The sequence below is a fragment of the Molossus molossus genome, unplaced genomic scaffold, assembly GCF_014108415.1.
Source record: "Molossus molossus isolate mMolMol1 unplaced genomic scaffold, mMolMol1.p scaffold_m16_p_9, whole genome shotgun sequence".
NCBI classification, from domain to species: Eukaryota; Metazoa; Chordata; class Mammalia; order Chiroptera; family Molossidae; genus Molossus; species Molossus molossus.
In genome coordinates this window covers 28,011,427-28,018,658 of record NW_023425403.1, presented here as the reverse complement: position 1 = coordinate 28,018,658, position 7,232 = coordinate 28,011,427, and positions in this window count along the sequence as shown.

Genomic DNA, 7,232 nt, shown 5'->3' with positions numbered 1-7,232 from the left:
ATTTGGGGAGAGAGAAGAGCAGATGGATTTCTTTTCTTTTTTTCTTTTTGTGGTACGTGTCCCTAGCAGGACCCAAACCTGGGACTCTCTGGTCCTCAGGCCAACGCTCAACCGCTGAGCCAAACTGGCCAGGGCGAGCAGACCGATTTCGATGCTATTGTATCAGCCTTTGGTGCTTCGTGCTCTGTTTGAGAAGGTTGGCTTCACACCTAGCCTGTAGCACCTGCGTCATTGTCAAACTGCTCTATTACCCTGAATCTCCAGGTGGTCTAAGTAACAGCCTCTCTTCCTTAGGATTAGGTCCCTCACCAAGTGCTGCATCAGGTTACCAGAGACCTTTTATATGAGAGGGCAGGCTGTCAGCAGCCAACACCAGGGACTCAGTGGTCCAATCCAAAGTATTTCAGGGGCTTTCTCCAGAGCCCTCAATATATCTCTCCCAAACCTACAAAGGCAGGCTGAAAGAGACCTGGCCCAGGGCCACATAGGGATGATGTGTGTTTGGTGGTAATGTACTCCTTCAGCCTTTTTATGTCTGGGAAGGTCTTTATTTCACCTTCAATTTTAAGTGATAGCCTTGCTGGATAGTGTAGTCTTGGATTTAGTCCCTTGCTTTTCATTACTTTGTATATTCCACATCATTCCCTCCTGGTCTAGTGTGTCTATTGAGAAATCAGCTGAAAGCCTAATGGGAGCTCCCTTGAAGGTAATTTTCTGCCTCTCTCTTGCTGCCTTTAAGAGTCTTTTTGTTTTTGACATTTGCCGTTTTAATTATGATGTGTGTAGCAGTGAGTCTTTTTGAGTTCATCTTGAGTGGGACTCTCTGTGTTTTCTGGACTTGTGTGACTTTTTCTTTCACCAGGTTAAGGAATTTTTCTGTCATTATCTCTTTGAAGAGGTTCTCTATTGCTTCCTCGGATTCTTCACCTTCTCGTACCCCTATAATGTAGATGTTGTTATGTTTCATATCATCCTAAAGTTTCCTGAAACTATCCTCCTGCTTTATTAATTCTCTTTTCTAATTGCTACTCTGATTGAGTGTTCATTTCTACCTTGTCTTCTAATTTTCTGATTCAGTCCTCAGCTTCTTCTAATCTACCATTTAATTATCTCAGGGAATTCATTATTTCAGCTATGTCATTTTTTGTTTGCAATTGGTTCTCATTCATGGTTTGTATATCTTTTTTATGTTGCTGTTGTTTCAACTTAGTTCCTTGTAGTTTTCATTGAGTTGCTTGTAGTTCTCACTAAGTTGTTTAAGCATCCTATAACCATGACATTGAACACTTTTTCTGATAAAATGCTTGCCTCCATTTCATTTAGATCCATTGCCAGAAATCCCTTCTTTTCTTTTATTTGGGGGTTGTTTTTTTGTCTCCTTATTTTAGCTATCTGTTTGTGTTTGTTTCTATATATTAGATAGAACTGCTATGTCTTCCATTCTTTGTGGGATGGCCTTATGTAGAAAGTGTCTTGTGGGACTTAGTGGTGAAACCTCTTTGATTTCCTGAGATGGATGCTCCAGGAATGTCCCTTTTGTGGGTTATTTGAACTCTTCTGTTGTAATTGGGTCATGATTGCTGATGCCCCATTTGAAGGTGGGATCTCCCCTCAGGCTTGCTGACTGTAAGGCTCAACCCTCATTACATCATGCCAGCTGTCAGACAAATGCTAACAGAAACCAAATAAGACAAAACAAGACCAAACTGGTAACAACACAAAACCAAAATAAAATCAAATTAAATAAGACAGACTTAAAGAGAAAAATAAAAGAAAGAAAAAGAATAAAAGAAAAGAAAACAAAGAGTACTAATTGGCACAAAAGCAAAAGAATTAAGGGGAGGAAGAACCGAAATGGAGAATATAGAAGCAAATAAGGAAGAGAAATGAACTTTGGATCTGTTATTTGTGCAGCTTGCTGGATCTTGCTCTGATGTTGTTGATTCTGGCCTCTTGGTGTGTTAGTTCCAGGCCTCCTGAAAGGTCCTCTAGTGTAGGCCAATGTGAGTCACTGTCCCTGCCTAGCCCTGAGAAACCTGGATGAAACCCAGCAGGGCAGGGCTCCAAAAAGTCTAGTAGGCCATACCTCTGTAGCCCAGAGGCTGGGTCTGCCTTGGGTCTAAGACTTTGAATATCCTTGTTCTGAACTGTTCTCTCTGTCCCCATGGACCTGGGCTTGCAGGAGTTTCTGGGTCCTGACCAAGATGCTTTTGTGGGGTTGGGAGTTGGAAGATGGATGATTTGTAAACTGGTGTTAATGCATTCTCACTATCTGGCCAGCCCAGGTGCAACTGAGTGCTTCATTTGCATGTGAATGCACTAAGGTTTGCATGGGTGGACTAATGGGTCCTAGGACTCAAGAATGTCTGTGTTTGTTATTTTTTAGTTTCTAAGTCTCTTTTCGCCCTAAAAAGCAAGAGACAAAGCTAGGCTGTATAGTTTACAGAGAGGCCATCTCAATGAAATAATTTACATAAATCCACTTGTAACCTGGGGGTACCAATCTGCAAATAAATGGGACTGTGTCCTAAAATCAAGAGCATTTGCTGCCTTGCAAAGCACCCCCTCACTCCAAGCAGCCTGCGCTTGTAGTTTCATTGTGTTGCATCGATCTGGCAGGCCCAGAGGCAGCTTTGAACAGACTCCCATTAGGAGTGCTAGCTGTAGCTTGTAGGGAGTAGGGAGTGGTAACTTCCTCTTTTTCCAATGTCTCAGTTCTGCCTGGCTTGCTGGCCCCTGTCACTGTCACCTCAAGCAGGAGAGGCTTAAAAAATATGAAGAAAAAAGAAAAAAGTTAAATAAATTAAAAAATCAGGTCAGCTTGGCACTCCAAACTTTTAGCAATATTTGACCCCCTTGGTGGGGCCTCTGCCCAGGCTCTGTCTTACCAGTCCCAATGTCTGAGTGCCCTCTGCAGCCAGACACAGCTGTAGGTGCACAAATTTCCAGTCCAGAACCATTCTCCCTTGCCTTAAATAGCTGATGGACAAGGCAGAAGTAGTAATTCTGCAGGTGAGGAAAAGGGCACTTCCTCTGTGCTCCAGTTGGGCAGGACTGATCTTCTTTACTGGGCCCCACTGTTCCAGTCCATGTCCTGTTCTCCACTAAGAGTTCCCATAGATCTGCAGATTTTTCCGTTTCCATCCAGCCAGGCATGGGAGTCAGTGGTGAGGCCAGGCAGTGGTGGTGAGGTGGGTACACTAGGTCATTCAGGTAGCAGGGCTGGGGATGCCTGGTCACAACAGCTGGTCCAGGTGATAGGTCTGTGTGGCTGGGAGCACTAGGTCATGGTGGCAGGGCCAGATGCACAGGTCAGCCGTGCGGGATCATGGCAGCAGAGCTGGGCATGCTGAGTTGCAACGACAGGTCTGGAAAGCCAGAGGTGCAAGGTTGTGGCAGTGGTTCCAGGCGCCGATGGCACTAAGTTGCTGCAGTGGCGCCGATGGCACTAAGTTGCTGTGATGGTGAGGTCAGGGGCACTGGGTCACAGCTGTTCCCTGTAGCCTCCTCCCAAGGAAGATGCTGCAGACCCTCCAAAATGGCACACTCTATCATTCCAAATGGTAAGAAGCACCCGGCAATGCAGCATGAGGCTGTGGACAGCGGCTACCCTGCCAAGAGAGTCTTTGTTGTGTTTTTAATAATAGCCATTCTGCCCAGCGTGAGCGATATCTTATTGTAAATTGGATTTGCATTTCCCTGATGCTTAGTGATTTTGATCATCTTTTTATGTGTCTGTTGCCCATATTTTCTTTGGATAAAGTCAATTCAGGTCCTCTTCTCATTTTTAAATTGGAAAACATGAATTCAAAGAGATATATACACCCTTATGTTCATGTCAGCATTATTTACAATTGCCAAGCTATGGAAGCAATCTATGACCATCAATAAATCAATGGATAACAAATTTGTGGTGACCTGACTGGTTTGGCTCTGTGATGAGAGCATTGGCCCTCAGACTGAAGGGTCATGAATTCGATTCTGCTTTAAGGGCATGTACCTGGGTTGAAGATACAACCCCTGGTCCCTGTTAGGATTGTGGGGAGGCAACCAATCAATGTGTCTCCCTCTGTCTCTCTCTCCCCCTCCCTCCCTTCTACTCTATCTAAAAAAAAAAAAAAAAATCAATGGAAAAATATCCTTGGGTGAGGATTAATAAAAAAGAAGAAGAAAGAATTTGTAGTAAATATGTTAGAGCGTTGTGGTCCAGAGAGACCTGGGTTCAGTTCCCGCTAGGGGCACGTACCTCGGTTGCGGTTTGTCCCCGGCCCTGGTTGGGTCATGGGGGTGGCAGTCACTCGATGTGTCCCTTTCACATCAATGTTTCTCTCTCTCTCTTCCTCTCTCTCCCTCCCACTCTATTTGAACAAAAAATTGAAAAAAATGTCCTCGGGTAAGGATAAAAAAATAAAAAATTAAAAAACATAAAAATCACACTTGTTTTGTGTTTGTGTGTGTGTATGGAGTTTTATAGAGGAATTCTAAAATATGTTTAAATGCAAAGGACCCTGAATAATCAAATAATGAAAAATAAGAGATTCAAACAAATAGATTAAATGTCAAGAAAGTTACAGTAATTAAGACAGTATAGTATTGATTCAACAAAATATAAATAGACCAATGGGTAAAAAATAGAAATCTGAGAAGCAGATTACACATATTCTATATGATGCTTTAAAAAAAAATTGCCTACCAAAGTTAAATGAGATAAAAATCGGTCTTTTCATAAATTTTGCTGGAGCAAATGGATATGGAAAATATATACCTCAACCACTACTTCACATCACACACTTTTATCAATTAGAACTGTTTCATAAAACTACATGTGAAAATATTTAAATGTGTATACATTCTAAAATAAGACATATGTGATACTACTTATTTCGTAGGTATAAGAAAATATTTCTTAAATAGAAAATATAAAACAGTAATAAAAATCATAAATTGGGCTTAAATGCATGATAATTAAGAATATATGTACATTAAAAGACACAATTAGTGACTGTAAAAAATCCCCAGACAGGGAGAAGATATTCCAATACAGCTATCTGACAAAGGACTCATATTCATAATATATAAAGAATTTCCACAAAGCACCAAGAAAAAAATTAAAATGAGAAACACTTGTGTATTTACTCTTAAAGAGAAAATCTAAATGGTCAACAACAGTAAATTTGTTTAAATTAAAAGTCATCAGGTAAATACTAATAAAAACAAAAATATGATCCTACAATACACAAGAATGGTTAAATTAAATCCAAGGATTCCATCCTTAGATCTTTCATACATTGTTAATGGGAGAATAAATTTATAATTAATTTTTGTAAACTATTTATCAATATCCTCTAAAGGTAAAATATACTGACCATAAAAAATAGCAATTTCATTGCAATGTAGATATCAGTAAACATCAGAAAATGCAAATCAAACCCACAATAAAATATCACCTTCCACTTCTGTTAGAATGGCTATTATAGACAAAGAAAGATTTCAAATGTTGGCAATAATGTAAAGAAAAAAGAAAACTGTTTTTGGTAAGGTAAATTGATGAAGCCTTGTGGAAAACATATTAAAGTTCCTTAAAAAACTGAAAATAGAACCACCTTATTATCCAGAGATCACACTCTTGGGTATACATATTAAGGAAATAAAATCAGTATCTCAAATAGATATCTGCATTCCTGTGTTTATTGCAGCATTATTCACAATAGCCTAGATATGTAAATAACCTAAGTGTTATCAATAAATGAATGGACAAAGAAAATGTACTATATAACACACAATGGAATGTATTCAATCATAAAAAAGAAAGAATCCTCTCATATGATATAATGTGATGAACCTGGATGGCATTATGCCAAGTGACATAAGCCAGAGAGAGAAGAACAACACAAGCTGTATGGTATCAGTTATATGCTGAATATAATTTTTTAAATGATGATTTTATATAAATAATAAATACAATAGTGGTTGGCATTGGCTGGGGTTACAGGAAAATGAAGAGATGTATATGTAGGTCAAATAATACAGATTTTCAATTATGAGAAAAATAAGTTTTGAGTATCTAATGTATAGGATGGTGACCAGAGTTAATTATATGGTATTGTATACTTGAAAGCAACTGACAGTAGACCCTAAGTGTTCATACCACACACACAAAGGGAAAAGAAAGTTAACTATGTGAGGTGATATACGGGTTTATTATATTGATCTTGGTGATTAATGCACAATGTATATGTATATCAAATCATCACATTGTACCCTTTAATGATATACAATTACATTTAACAATTATTCCTCAATAAAGTTGAAAAAAGTGTTAAATAAATTTGTAAGATGATAAATACCTGGTATGTTCAAAGAAAATATATGACCAGAGAAGCTAAGTAGGTCAAGAGAAGGGCAAGGCAAGACTTAGAAAATGGGGTTAAAGAGACAGTGAGCTGAGCTGGGAATGAGGCATGGAGTAGATAGTATAAAGCATTCTAGGTTAGCTTTGGTTTTTAGTAATAATTAATACCTAAAACAAAGTATCTTTATTTAGAAATTATAAAAGTTACCATTGTGGTTTTGAAATTAAGAAAAATACATTAAGTTTAAAGAAAGAGAGAGAGAGAGGATGGAGGAAGGGAGGGGAGGAGGGAAAGAGTGAGGGAGGAGGAGATATTTTGACTTACCAAAGCTTTTTCCACTATAATATGCATTTCTAGATATTGGGGTAAGAGTTTTGAAAGGTTTTTTTCCTGGAAAAAAAAAGGGATTGATCAAATAATATCATGCTTTGAATTTGTTAAACACAAAAAAGTAATTGGTAAAGAAAGCAAAAAAATAAAAAATAAAAGAAAGAAAAATGCATCTAAAACCTTCAAAAGGACTTAAATATAAAAATTAATTGCAAAGAAAAAAATTCACTTGAAAATATATTTGAGGTTTAAAGCATCCCAGTGAGCCTATGAGAGTAATGTAGAAGTCTAAGTACATTGTATTAACACTGAATGAGAAAGAAAATGAATATAAATATACACATTATTTTGTCTTAATTTTATGCAAATCTACATTATTAAAAAATACTTGAGAATTCTTTATAGACTATCCTCCTAAAAACTATGGTAATATCAACTATGCCACAATAAAAATCTTTCATTCATTCAGCAGAAAAATATAGGAAAAATTTGAGAACTCACAATCTACATAAAAATTCAGGTAAAGAGTGTAATTTGTACTATCAACCA